Source organism: Erigeron canadensis, unplaced genomic scaffold, assembly GCF_010389155.1.
Source record: "Erigeron canadensis isolate Cc75 unplaced genomic scaffold, C_canadensis_v1 Conyza_canadensis_unscaffolded:41, whole genome shotgun sequence".
In the NCBI taxonomy this organism is placed as follows: Eukaryota; Viridiplantae; Streptophyta; class Magnoliopsida; order Asterales; family Asteraceae; genus Erigeron; species Erigeron canadensis.
Genome location: NW_025215784.1, coordinates 1 through 14,328, shown reverse-complemented (window position 1 = coordinate 14,328; position 14,328 = coordinate 1). Strand labels below are relative to the sequence as shown.

Below are 14,328 nucleotides of genomic sequence, written 5' to 3'. Positions count from 1 at the left end.
TATAGCAAAAATGGGCACCAATAACGTAGAAAAGATGGAGAGCCAAATTAACATGCATCCACAATCACATGAACCACCACCAATCAAAGGCACAACATTTATAAGAACTTGCTTTAATGGTGTAAATACTTATCAGGTGCGTGTAATTGACTACTATACCCGACCCAAAAATACTCTATTAAATTGGGTATATGAACTTTATGCATTTTTTCATACTTGTTAACTAAAAAAGTTACTATATGCTATGTTTTTCAGGTGTTGGCATACTATCAGTCCCGTATGCACTCTCGAAAGGCGGTTGGTTAAGCTTGTTGTTACTAACGTTGGTAGCTGTTTTTGTGTTCTACACGGGATTACTTCTTCGTAGATGCATGGATACCGATCCGGTCATCAAATCCTACCCGTATAGGTCAAGTTGCGTTTGGGAGAAAAGGGAGGGCAATAGTTTCGACATTCTTGTACCTCGAGCTTTTCTTTGTTGCGGTCGAGTTTCTAATAATGGAAGGTGATAATTTGCACAAGCTATTCCCATTAGGCACCTTTGACATTTTTGGAATGAAAATTGGAGGAAAACAAGTGTTTGTGTTGGTGACTGTCTAGTGGTATTGCCTACAACTTGGTTAAGAAGTTTGGGAGTTTTGGCATATGTTTCTGCTGGTGGGGTAATGGCATCAGTGATTCTTGTGTTGGCTGTATTTTGGGCGGTGCATTTGATGGAATTGGATTCCATGAAACAGGGGAGCTCTGGAATTGGAGTGGGTTGACAACCACTATAAGTTTGTTTACCTTTTGTTATTGTGGTCATGCTGTTTTTCCAACAATATGCAATTCTATGAAGGACAAGTCTCAGTTCCCTAAGGTAACTCATTAACTCATTATTAGTCCAATCAAAGTACTCGTATAATTAAAAGTAATCATAGTTTATGCTATATCTTGCCATAAATCTATTCATTTAGTGATCGTGTGTGTACACTTTTGGTGTGGATAATATTGGTAATTTAATAAAAAAAATTAAACAATTTTGTTTATAGTATATGAGCGTATATCAAGTCTAGTGGTATATTGACTTTTATAGGTAGATCATGTGATGATTACATTATGACAAATTAATATCATACGGACATGGGATTTTTATGAGCATGATCAAATGTATATGCCTTTAATTCCTTAATTTTTTAAAGTTTTCCGATTAAGTGGTCAGAGTAGTATACACGAGTAGTTCTTAACGCCTACTTATAACCTTTCTTGTCTCTTTTTAATAAAGTTACGTATTGTACGAAATTATAAATATTTTTAGGAATACCAAACCATACAATCGACTAGTCACTAGCCCACCACAACACGATAGAAGTTCAGGAGTAGTTATTGATACTTTAAAAAAAAATCCATAAACATGTCCCTCTAAAAAGCCCAACACATGTATACATTTTTGGGTCCATATTTTGCACTTCGAAAACCAAAGAGTTATTAATTTTCAATCGCTGTTCCGTTTAACTATATTTTCCCACATGATGCGACTATTAATCGATAAGGCATAATTCATGGCTCGGGTTCTTGATATATCTATTTACAATTCCAGGTTTTACTAGTTTGCTTTATTCTCAGCACCATCAGCTATGGATCGATGGCGATATTTGGCTACCTGATGTTTGGGGAACACTTATCATCACAAGTGACCTTAAATCTTCCTACGAAAAATATAAGCTCAAAACTTGCAATTTACACGACATTGATTAACCCCATAACCAAATACGCGTTAGTTGTATCACCAATTGCAATCTCAATAGAAGAAACATTCCCCTTTCGTGAAAGCAAGATGATGAGTTGTCTCATTCGAACTTGTCTAGTGATCAGCACGGTCTTTGTGGCATTGGTGATCCCATTTTTTGGCTATGTGATGGCGTTTATTGGATCATTCTTGAGCATTACAGTTTCGATATTGTTGCCCTGTTTGTGTTATTGGAAGCTTGTAATAGGATTCAAGAAATTGGGATAGAAGTTACTATGGTGTTAATGATCTTGTTAGTTGGAACTTTTGTTGCATTAGTAGGTACTTATACTTCTTTAACCGACATTATAAAAGAGGTACAGCCTAAATGAGTTGAACATGATGATATTCTTATTATCACTCCAAATTGTACGCATAGTGTTTTCATGCTTAATATAAGTGACTCCTTAATCATTTTTATTTTGTTGCGGACTCAAATTAATTTGTGTGTTGTTTTGACACATTTACAATATGTTCTTGAATTCTTTTTGAAACAAAAACAAAAACTGATCATGAACCCGAAATAAACACTAATGGTGGTGAGATTCTATATTTTCCGGATCGGTCAGGAGCACTTCCAATTTTCATCATTTACAATGATTGGCAGCGACAACTCAAAGGTGTTTCACAAGAAGAGTCTCCATAGCGATGAATAAGTTCGCTTTGAAATTAAGGCAATTGTTGGAAAGAGAAGATGAAATACAACGGCTTAGCAAGAGTCAAGTGGACCTGGATCATAAAAAAGCTATGAAGTTAGTTAGGTCTCTGCCAACCATGAACTTCTTCCTTCCTCTTCCTTACTGCCACACCAACTTTCCTCTCTTTTAAAACATCTCTTCTTATTCACTGCCAACCCATCTCTTCCTCAACTTAAAATAAAACATTATATTAATAAAAATACAATAATTATATTATAAAAGTAATATATATGTAATATGAATTATTTTATAAAAGTAAATATGAAAAATTGTTAACTCTTAAACTTTTAAGGACTAAAGCTGTTAACTCTTAAAACTTGTAGGGACTAAAGTTGTTAAATCCTATACATGTTTTCATCTTCATCTAAAATTTCTATGCAAATATATATATATATATCAGCATTGGCACAGCTATCAGTAGGTATAAAAAAAAGAAACTTTTTCCAAATCAAAAAATAGAAAAACTCATAGTTGGCCCCACACCCGCACCTCTCTCTCTCGTCGTGCCTGTTCGACCCAACGAAGCACATGACATGAACCATCCGTCGACGAGTCGCTGCCAACGGTTGAAACAACGACGAGCCCAAGGAAGAAGCCAAGGACTCGCCGTTGGCAGAGGCCTTAAGAATGTTGGTGCATGTAGTTTACAAGGTGGTATAATTCCTATTTTCAAGGCGTTAGAGAATTTCAGCCGTGACGTTTTTAAAGCTCATAAGCACGTAAGACTGCAATAAACAGGCAATTCTATTTGCGTATACTTCCTAAGGCTAATCTATGAAGCTAATTGTTATGCTTATTACCAATTCATTAAATGGTGAAAATTTTAGGAACATTTTGCTAGGCTAGTGAAATCGAGACTAGCTTTGCTACATTTTGTTTAAATAGAATCATCTATATGGAGAAAGAAAAAAAAAACTACTCGTATTAAATTTTTTTAAGTAGTGGAAAAATTTGATAAGAAAAAAAATAATAAAGACATTGTTAAGTTTTAAAATTGCATGGAAAGAAAATGAGATGAGAGGAAAAGTAGGGGAATTAAGTTGTAGTTATTTTTGCTTCTAAGACTTTTCTTTCCATTTTTGAGGTGATTAGAAAGGAAATTAAACTTACTCTCCCCTCTATTTCCCTTTCTATCCTTAAGTTAACTAAACACTACCACTACATTCTTGTGTTTTTTTAGATAGGATAAAAAAAAAAAATGATAATATAAATCTTCATTCTTGAGTTTTTATTATACAAAAAAGAAAAGAAATGATAGGATAACTTATGGAATTTTGGTCTTAAAAATTCTTGCTAAATTGGCATGATTTAGAAAGAAAAAAATGGATAACTAGGTAAAAATACTATTTCAACTTCAATCTATTTTAATAATTTATTTAATAAGAGCATATTTGTAAAACTATATTTTTTTCTTTTCTTTTTCTTTCATTTAAACTCAAGAATGTACATAATCTTTTTGATTCTTTTCTTTTTTTTCTAAAACTCAAGAATGCACTATATGCATACAATTCTTTTCTTCTCCTTCCCTATTAATATTATCATTTCTTTTCTTTTAATTTTTATCTCAAGAATGCAGTGTACATGAGTGGCAAAAGAAAGAATTTAACTTATTTCTTTTCAAATTATCCCAAAAATGAGATGATTGTTTTTGAACTAGATTTGTTTAAAATTTTCATCCACTTTATCTCATTTCTTTTCACTTCCTTTTTTCAAAAAACCTAGTGTTACGTTAGCAGACGACCAAAATCATGTCCACATGCTAATTTGCATTCATACTTTTAAATTTAATATGCTTCCTTTACTATTTATCTATGCAAAAATACAATATATCTTTATTGCAAAACCGATTAAAGGGAAGACGGGAGAAAAAGAAAAAAATTAGGATTATTGTATTATACCACCTTCACAATAAATCGATTGTATATTTTTGTGTTTTTTTAAATAGTTAATTTCAATATAAATACAGTAAGACATACTCTTCCAATCGGTGTATATTTAATAATAATAGTAGAGAACTTTTTTTAAAAGCTCTATAAAGAACATTTTGTATTGGTGTGGCTTATATTTGGTTGTATAAAAGTAAAGATTACTTTGTGTTAGTGTTTTCTCAAGGCTTGTTTGAGATCATAACAAAACACCACGAAAAAAAAACCATTGGTGGCTCGGCCTGTGGCTGGGGATTTTCCTTTGTCACGACAAGCGTAATTGGTTGAGTTTTTTCATTCATATTATGTTCTAGTTTGCAGGTAAGCCTTGTTAGTGATCTAATTTGTCGGTCGAGTTGTGCATGTACAAAAATGCCCTCATGTTACTTACCGTACGGTGCCACGGTGGTACCTAATTAGCGTATGTGAGAAGAAGGGACCAACAAACGATGAAGGATTTTGCAAACAGTTCGATCGACCAACAATCCGAAAAAGTAGTTTTTTAAACTTAGTGACCAACCATTAAATTCAAGCAAACCAGAAGGACCATCTGTGTAATTAACTTTTTTTACATGACTTTTTTTGACATTTGAAAAGATTTAAAATTTTGGTGTCACCCGAACCCGAAAGAACAGTTTACGCTATATTTGACCCGGATTATCTGCATCCAAATCGGGCTCAATTTTTAATTTTAAAATCGGTATACGTAACCCTAACCCATATTCGCAGCTGAACAGAGCAGATTCCGGCTTCCGATATCCGACTACCCACCTCCGGCGTCTATCTTTCAATATTGTTAATCATTTTTTATTTCTCCACGGGTAATTCATTTTACTTCTTTTTCAATTAATAGCATTATTTACAAAAAAATAAAAAAAAATGCTATATTGATTTATCTATTTGCTTCAAATTTGAAATCATTACTGTATATATGATTCTGTTAATGCCTGTGTTTCTTCAGTTATATAGATATAATATTAATAACAATTGTTAATAAATTTATAAAATTTTTGGTTTATCACATTTGCAATATTTTTGCATTTCGGGTAGCCAGAACAAGTTACGATCACAACAAAATGAGAGAAAAAAAATTATGCCTTTTTTCGAACACATTACCAACGACTAAAATGACGAACGGAACGGTCTTACCAACTCTTCATGATAACCACATTTTGAAAATCTGTAGTTAGAATGTGGATCATGAATGTCCACTAGGTTGAAAGTGCTACCAGTACTAGTGGAAATCTTTTTGTCTTCCATGAAACCATAAACGGAACTTTTTTTTTTTTCTTTTTCATTTGACCTTCACTGATACATTCTTATTTCATATCAAATAGTTTGTGGGGTTGATAGTAATGACCATAAAGTTTTGGTTTTTCAAAGTGCCGTTCTATTCGGTAAGCAATAGTAGCATGTTATTTGTGTATTAGTCAATGACAATGCAACACGATACTAGCTGCATTGTAACTGTAATACAGAATTTACATGCCGCGGAACAGTACCTGCTTCTTTTTTTCTTCCCGTGTTACAATGTAGAAGTTTTTATTCGCATATACAGATTGGTCTCGTAACAGGTTGAATAGTTGAGGGGTGTACAGTATGCCCATAAAGTCTCGGCAGTCTCAAAGTGCCATTTCTTTAATTAAGTAATGGTTACATGGATCTTTTCATTAGTCGGTTACAATGCAATATGACACTAGCAGCATTGTAATAGTAATAAAGAATCTATATGCTGCAAAAGTCCATGTCTTTTTAATATGGTACACTTAATTTCATATACACATTGTTCTTAAAGTCTAGACACAAGATGGACTGAAATTAATAACTGAAATGACCTTATATATCTGTTTTGAGCAGCTTGCTCTGTTTCCAAATTATGTTATTAGTAATTGTAGTTAAAGCAAAAACTGATATAAAGAATGCGATATCCTTTGTAATTACAAAGCTAATATATCATGTTTACCTTTTTAATTTAAAACTCACCTTTGATTTTTTTACAAGTAAAAGAGATTAAACATTGTTCTGTTTATAGTGTCTATTAAAGTTCTATGATTTTTTTATAGCTTACTAAAAAATTATCGGTAAAGTCATATAATTTATGACTGTCTACCTCCCACCTCTCCCATACCCTGCTTTGACTTAATTGGGTATTGTTGTTTTTGTATAATTTATCACCTGTTGATGTCTTCAGCTCTTTATACGTTTGATGGTTCGTATATATGATATAGACATTAGATTCACACGGTCTTCTGAAATGTTGGACGGTGAATCAATAAAACATATATTTGATAAAGTTTCAACCTATTCAAGTAATATCGTAGTTTCATGGTGGTCAAACCACTGCTGTATGCAAACTATTTGATGTTATTAATCAATGCATACTATTTCAGAACAAAGAATTTGTTACTATTTAACATAAGTGTAATGTGTATTTTTGATTGTTTGTAGTGAGGCGAGCAGAGTTGGAGATGAGTTGCTGATATGAGCAGACTATCCTTTAGACCACGGCCCTTAGACATTCACAAGAAGCTTCCTATTCTAAAATCTATAAAAGATTTTGAAGATGATGATACCCCAACATCTACTCGTACACAGATGCTCCGCCTTGTTTCCGAAGCTGATAATGATACTCAGGTTCTGCTTGATTTTTTTTTATTTTCTAAATTGTCTTTTATTTATATGAGTTTCAGTGTGTTCATATGTTGGCAATACTCTGGTGCAAATGTTGGTCTGGTTAGTATTCGATGTCATTGATCAAACTTTTTTCAGTAATAACTACATTTGTTGAGTACTCCTATCACTGAATAGTTCATTTTTTTGTATGATTATTATCTTTTCAGTATCTCTATCAAGCTGGGTCTAAATTAGAGAAGTAAAGTTGATTGAAAATTACTTAATTTATAGATCAATTAGTCATCATTGAGTCAATCACTGTGATTATTGGCATGGATTGGTGATCCTACTTGGTTTTACTAACTTTAGGATCAAGAGAAGTTTGTTACCAGATGACTAGCTTAAACTAGGTTCTTGACTTCTTGGTACCCTCTAGTTCTGGCCAAGGAAGGAGAGGCGGAAATGATGTTTGATGAAATAGCAGTTTTGAGTGTTTAAGTTTAGGGTTATGGAGGGAACTCTATCCCACTAGCCTTGCTCATACTACATGGCATTCTACATGAATCCTCTTTTGTTCACTTTTGCTAATTTGAGGCTTCATGGGAAAATCATTTGTCTATTAGGAGGTTACCAATAGGCACCACCTCGCTGATAAAAGTAGTCATATTTCTATATGGTTCCTAGGCATGCAGTTTTTTAATTTTGTAAAGCGTGTATTGAAGAGGCAACATCATGTGTACATATGAAATATATGCTTCAAGACAAGTGGATTTTCATCCCTTAAACATCTCATCTTGCAGGCTGGTTGATAAGATAGCGACCCTTCTAGCTGCTTTTAGCCATTTATTGGGAAAAGAAATTGCAGGGAATGATAAAAAAGGCCAGGGTACATCATATGCCCTCTACTTCGTTGCAAATTTGCAATGGTTATGATGGTTCCATGTCTATAGCGAGCATGGTGAATAGTGTTTGATGTGTATTTTGCCAATCTCCAAAAGCTATAACTGACATATTTGAATTGGAAGTAAATGATTAGGGTCATATCAGGTGTTCTTTGGGCGACAAACTAGGATAGAAAACATTAGCTGGTTCTTTATACTGATAAGTTCTATGTATTTGTTAATACTCTATTATGCTGTAAAACCGGAACTGCTTCTTCCTGGTAAATTATATGTGACCTTCCACCATTCACGACATCTCTTGCTTCTCACAACAGCTCAGTTGTTCATAAAGAGGGAAATCTACAATGAAATTGTAATATATACACAAATTAGATATATGTTGACTTTTTAAACTTTAATAGTATGTTCAAAAGCATGAAAGAACCATAATGAAAATGGAACTGTAAACTTACTGTGCTTCTTCAGGCTTTACACATTGTGCGAAAAGTACCATGTTTACTGGCTTATACAAGGAGCAGATATAAGATTAGCTGAACTGATGAAAATCTTTTTGATATCTTGCTGAGTAATTGTGTTTATTTTGATCTTTAGGTACACCAAGTCCCTAGTAAGAGAACTGTTTCTGAAATACCTACACCCGAGTATGTTATTGTGGATACATATGAAAGAGATTATTCTCCCACTTTCAATCAGCCAGCATCTTATCTACGCGCAAGGGGAGGTGTGTGGACTACTGAACACTTACTTTCTAATAGAGTAATATCAATTGATCTATGTTGTTAATAGTATCAGAAACCTTTGCAGCACGAGCTGAGATCGGAGAATTTGTTGAGTATGATCTTGATAATGAAGATGAAGACTGGCTTGAAGAATTCAACAAAGAAAGAATGATCCTGTCAGATGAAAAGTAAGTCCTTTTAGTCCCACACATGCTAAAGTTAAGAGTTGTATTCTCATGTTGAGTTCTATGACTGGTTCAGATTTGAAGCTATTTATTTAAACTGGAGGTATGGATCATAAGGCCCGGGAAAGAGCAGGTGTTATAACTCCTACACTTGGGTCACCTATACCTGTACTTTTGACATTTGATGCTGCAGTCGAGGTAGGAACTGATGATTCAACTTAGTGACGTTTCTCTTAAATTTATGGTCTTATTATAATTGAAGGTGGTAGTCACTTAGTCTTAAAGAAATATTATCAACTTCATGTTGGTGGCTTCACTTTCACTTCTAAATGACCATGCTTTATGTTACCCTTTACATACATAATTTTGTTGTAACTCATAGTTCCTCAAAGTCTTCCCCACTAGGATGTTTTCAGAAAAAAAATGTCATTGGATCAGCACAGGAATACATATGATAATATCATTATACACTTGTTTAAATTTATTTATATAAACCTGTAGGGTACTAATTTCTTATTTTACTTATTTGGTAGGCGCTTCAAGCTCTTTCTATACAATATGGAGTTTTCCAGTCAATTTACAGATACTGGAAAGAAAAGGTATGTCACTTTAACTTACAATATCATGGTGCATTGCAAGATACCGAGCTTTCTTTAGGACTTAAGCTCTTTGCTAGTTTCAAAAGTTATATGCCACTTTGTAGTTTGTACCTGTAGGCCAATTAGTTGGCTGCTAGAGATTTTCTTTTTAAAATTTTTCAGTGAATGATATTGGTCTTATACTCTCATAATGAACTTTAATCTTACACATAATGATGTGTGCTTTCAAAATTTTATTTATCAGCGGGACCGATATCTAAAACCTATTCTGCGGCGCTTGCAGGTTCGTTCTCTTTCATGTTTATTTTAATATTTACAGCCAAGGACAAATTTTGTTTCTGCTTTCTAAAAAAATGTTACACATTAAGCACAATTCCTCAGAATAATCAGTCTTCGGGGTACCCCTTCCCTCTATGTGAATGTTAATGTCTTTCTTGTTTGGTATTACAGCCGCCTCCTCCAGTTACTGACACCAATCCGTACAATGTATTTAGGCCACGGGAGAAGGCTCATAGACTTCATAAGAAGAGTAAGTTCCTGAATTGCTATTTAGACCCACCCCTGCTGCTGATTTAAGTGTCTTTAATCCTTGTTACTAGGAATTACATGGTATTAAAAACACTGCATTGGGTTCTAAGTGGACTCCTAGGTATTAAGTGGGTTCACTACTCTGATTAGCTAGGGATGCTCAATAGACCGGCCAAGATTAACCGTCCCTCCCCGTTTAATTCAGCAATATTATATTAGTTATAACTGTACTTGGGGTGTATGTTTTTCTGACTGGTTGCATTAACGAGAAAAAAAAAATGTGAAAAGTTGCCGTATGATGTGTAATATCAAAATTACTTCTTATATGTTTAGAAAATCTAAAGTTGTACAATATAGTTAACTGAATCGCTTCTGCTTTCTCTTAATCCTCCACTTAATTTCTTTTTAACGTCGATAGTGCTGAAAGTTGACTTGACCTCTTAGACTTAATATCTGATAAAATATGTCTATAATCGACTGCTTTACAATTTTTCAGATGCAAAGACGAGAAAACAATGTGCAATCATTTGAGAAGCTTCGACAGGCAAGCTTCTCCATTCTTTCGAATACAATGTTATATCTGATCAACTGTGTACTTTCAGTGTAGGATTTTTGTTCTTTCCATCTAATGTATTGCATGTTTATATTTTTGATAGGTGAGGCGCAACCTCGACCAAGCCAAAAATTTACTAGAGGCTTTAATCAAGGTTTGCATGTCTTCACTTTCTCTAAGACTTCTTTCAGTTCATTTTCTTCTGATAGTATTTGGCACTCACTGGATAAAAATTGCATGGTACAGAGAGAAGAGAAGAAGAGAAATGTCATGGAGAGTGAAGTTACCCTTCAAAGGATACAAATGAAATACAAAGTAAGTTAATGTTGCTCATTCTCATATCATTTTTGTGCAAACAACCAGACCGTGGTTGATCTCAATTATTCAAAGCCATAGTTTAATAAATGGCATATAATGTCGCCATTTGAATAAACAAATTACAAATGCTTATAAAATTAGATTTGTTTGTGATTATAGTTATATTGTTCTCTCTCTATATAAAGTCTTCTATCTAAATTTATGGTTATTTGCATGAATCTATATACTTCTCTTGTTATTACTTTCTATGTATTATAATTCCCAACGCCAGCTATCGTAGCTGTATTTATATGATGTGGTTCTTTTCTTTAATTTTGACTCGTTTCTGATCTTTTTGGCCAAAATTACTACTACATTTGTATTTATTGATTAATGATACAATACAATTTTGGGTCTCAGAATCAAACAGATCTTCTTGAAGAAAGCTTAGCTCTGCCTGAAATACCATCCTTTCAGTCCAAATTTGTTTCGAGTGAGGATGAGTTTTAGAGTCAGAGACACCACACAAGCGTGTCTACAGAGTCTCATGGCTTAAGTAATATGAAAACTTTCAGGTGAACACATAAATGAATAAGGAAAAAGTATCTGTGTGTGTATGTAACTTCCGACCAGCTACTATTGTATGAAAGAAAACTGTAGTCAGGTTACTTGTTTAACTGAATGAATCATGTAAACAAGTTGATGTGAAGGTCTCTCATTGGGCCATGTATCAAATGCCTGGTGGTGCCACGTGATTTCTTACACGATTCGTTCAGTTTTAGCAGGTTACTTACATACAATGAAAACGACGAAAAGTTTTTTTTCATACAATAATAGTTGGTCACAAATTACTACAGACACAGATACTTTTCCCAATGAATTAAGTTGAGTTAAATTCATAACTTGCTAGTTGCTATCATATCGTATACCTTGTTCTAACTACTGGAACGATATATGAATACTAATATGTCCGTAGTACTGTAATATGTGGTGAAGAGTTTAATGGCCCAATCGAGATGAAAAGTGAATGGTGTAGCAATGCTGGCAATGTGACCACCGTTAATGGCTAGCACGCCCAGCAATGCGATATTAAAAGCTCAAGGGGTTGAATCGTCAATACAAATAGCGACCATGCTATGATCAAGGGTGCTTAATAGTTAATAACCAGGTGCATAGAAACTATCAGTTAAAGCGTACAGAATTTAGACTCACGGAACTATCCTAAACTGAGTAACTTTTAGAAACTGGTAAAACACAATAAGAATAGATTTGGATACGAATGAATACACAAAGATACAAGCTCTTTAGTACTTTTTTTACCTCCAAATTCTTGAGTCCTTGCAAAGGATATACTGATCATCTAGACTATGGACATTGAGCTACAGATACATGCACAACGGAAGCTATCAAAACATTTGGGATTTCAGTTTTCAAAAATGAATTCCAATCTGACCTCTTTTCATACTAAGCGCGGACAGCTTCAACGATTCTTGAAAAGTAAATTGTGTGGTAGTGAGACCCCTCTTTCTTATTTTCCAGCCAACCTTTTGCAGTGCTCGTTCTATATCAGCTTCGAGTGAAGATATGCTCTTGTTGCTTTGAGGTCTGGGAAAAGCTCTCCAATTCTCTTGAGCAGATCATAATAGAATGGTTTGGGTGCAAAACTGAGTATCATCGGTTTTCAGCAAGAGATGCCAAGTGTGCAATCATACCATCGGCCTGCTTTGCGGATAGTGTATCAGTAATCTAGACACAAAACAGTATCATACTTCCCATTTAAGCTTTCTAGATCACTCACTTCAACTTGGCATCTGAAATCGTCTTTGCCCTGTAGTTCTTCCTTTGCCTGCAGAAATTTCATACATGATCACTTGGATGTTCTAATCTCAAGCAAGGCAATAGACTATGAAAACTATGCTAGTATCCTCTAATGCTTTTCTCTGTGTTTCAGTTAATTTGCAGTGGTTTAGTCTTTAGTCGATTGAGAAGGAGTTTAATCACGGTAATTTCCAATATTCATATAAATGAAAACAAATTAGTTTCGGATAACATTAATGACATGGACTGGAACAATCATTTGCAACAATTTTTCTACCCTTTCGGAAATAAAGCAAATAATGAAACACTATCAATACAGTAACAACTATGTAGCTAATGAGAACAAGCATCATCCTTGACAACTTCCTAACTATACAAATTTTAAAACGAAAAGTTCATATATACTAATATCTTCCATTTGCCCATTGGTTATGCTTGTAGAAGATTTCATAACTATGGAAAACATGCATTCCTAAAACTATGAAGCTTTCGCCTAGTTAGGGGGTGTTTGGGATTGCTATTTGCGTTCTGCTTTGCTTACAAAAAAATGTTATTCTATAAATATAAGCAGCTTCTAATCTGCTTAAAAAAACAGTAATAAGCTGAAAAGAGAAGCACTCCCAAACCCTCTTTACCACACAATCAATAATTGTAAAAATTGATAACCAGCAGCACTACAAGTTATGCCCCAACATAAATATCTGGAAGACAATGTCGACGTTTTCCTCCATAAACCACATTATCAAGGGCCTTATTTCGCTCAATTATACTAAAAATTTTTTGAAAAACTATCTTATTAGTGTTATTTTTGGTCTATGACTTTGGCCCCATTAATTTCTTAGTGTTATTCTAGAGACCTAACTTTCAGCCCCTAATAAAACTTCAAGATCGCCAATCCTAACCTTTACGATATATCAATTATATGGCAACAATTTATTAAAACTGAAACATTATCCAATATTTTCGAAAAACTAAAAAAAGGGGAATGAATTGTAGTATACCTTAGTTTGAGCTTCAGAACCATAGAAGAAGAAATTCACTAGCAAAAACAACCGACCCTTTCTTTAGCCAACGGAATCGACACAGACCGGTCCCACATCCAGCATCACAGACAGTCACACCTTTCAAACTACCTCATCCGTCAACATTTTCATCACACTTTCAACTGTTTTAGCAGACTATACGTATATCCAACTGTACTTTATTTACATCATCTGTATCTCCATATATTTCTTCCATCTTTGAAACCATCATTGTGAAATACTCTCTCACCACTTTTATCTCCCCCGCCGACTTCTTCAGCTTGTAACTGGCGCCGTTTTTCGGGGTCGGAAAGGGAGATTGCGGCGGCTATTGCGTACTGATGTTGTGCTTATGACAGCCAATGTGTTGTGTCTAGTGATGGGTTGCTAATGCGGTTACTGTTGTGGGTCTTCGAGTAGTGGTGGTGGGTAAGTTGTATAATTGGAAGAGTGGTACGAAGAATGGGTGGTTCTGAAACACAGATTTTGAGAGAATAGTGTGGATGAGAAGGCCATTTGTTTTTTCGAGTGAGAATTTGAGTATTGGTGGGTGTTTGGTGTGTGTTTTTTGGGTGTGGGTTTTGATAAGAGAAATCTATCGCAAGGATAGGATATGCCAAGTGGTATGTATGGGTATGACTATTGGGTGCTTTACTCGAGTCAAATTATTCCAAGTTCATAAATCCAATTGAAATAATGCT

At 34.3% G+C, this 14,328-nt stretch overlaps 3 pseudogenes; 2 read left to right on the top strand and 1 right to left on the bottom strand.

Annotated features, from left to right (window-relative positions):
- The first annotated feature begins 239 nt into the window (after positions 1-239).
- Positions 240-2,184, top strand: LOC122584566 (annotated as a pseudogene).
- Positions 2,185-5,078: 2,894 nt separating this feature from the next.
- LOC122584568 lies at positions 5,079-11,297 on the top strand (annotated as a pseudogene).
- Positions 11,298-12,171: 874 nt separating this feature from the next.
- On the bottom strand, positions 12,172-14,178 carry LOC122584565 (annotated as a pseudogene).
- Between the last annotated feature and the right edge of the window lie 150 nt (positions 14,179-14,328).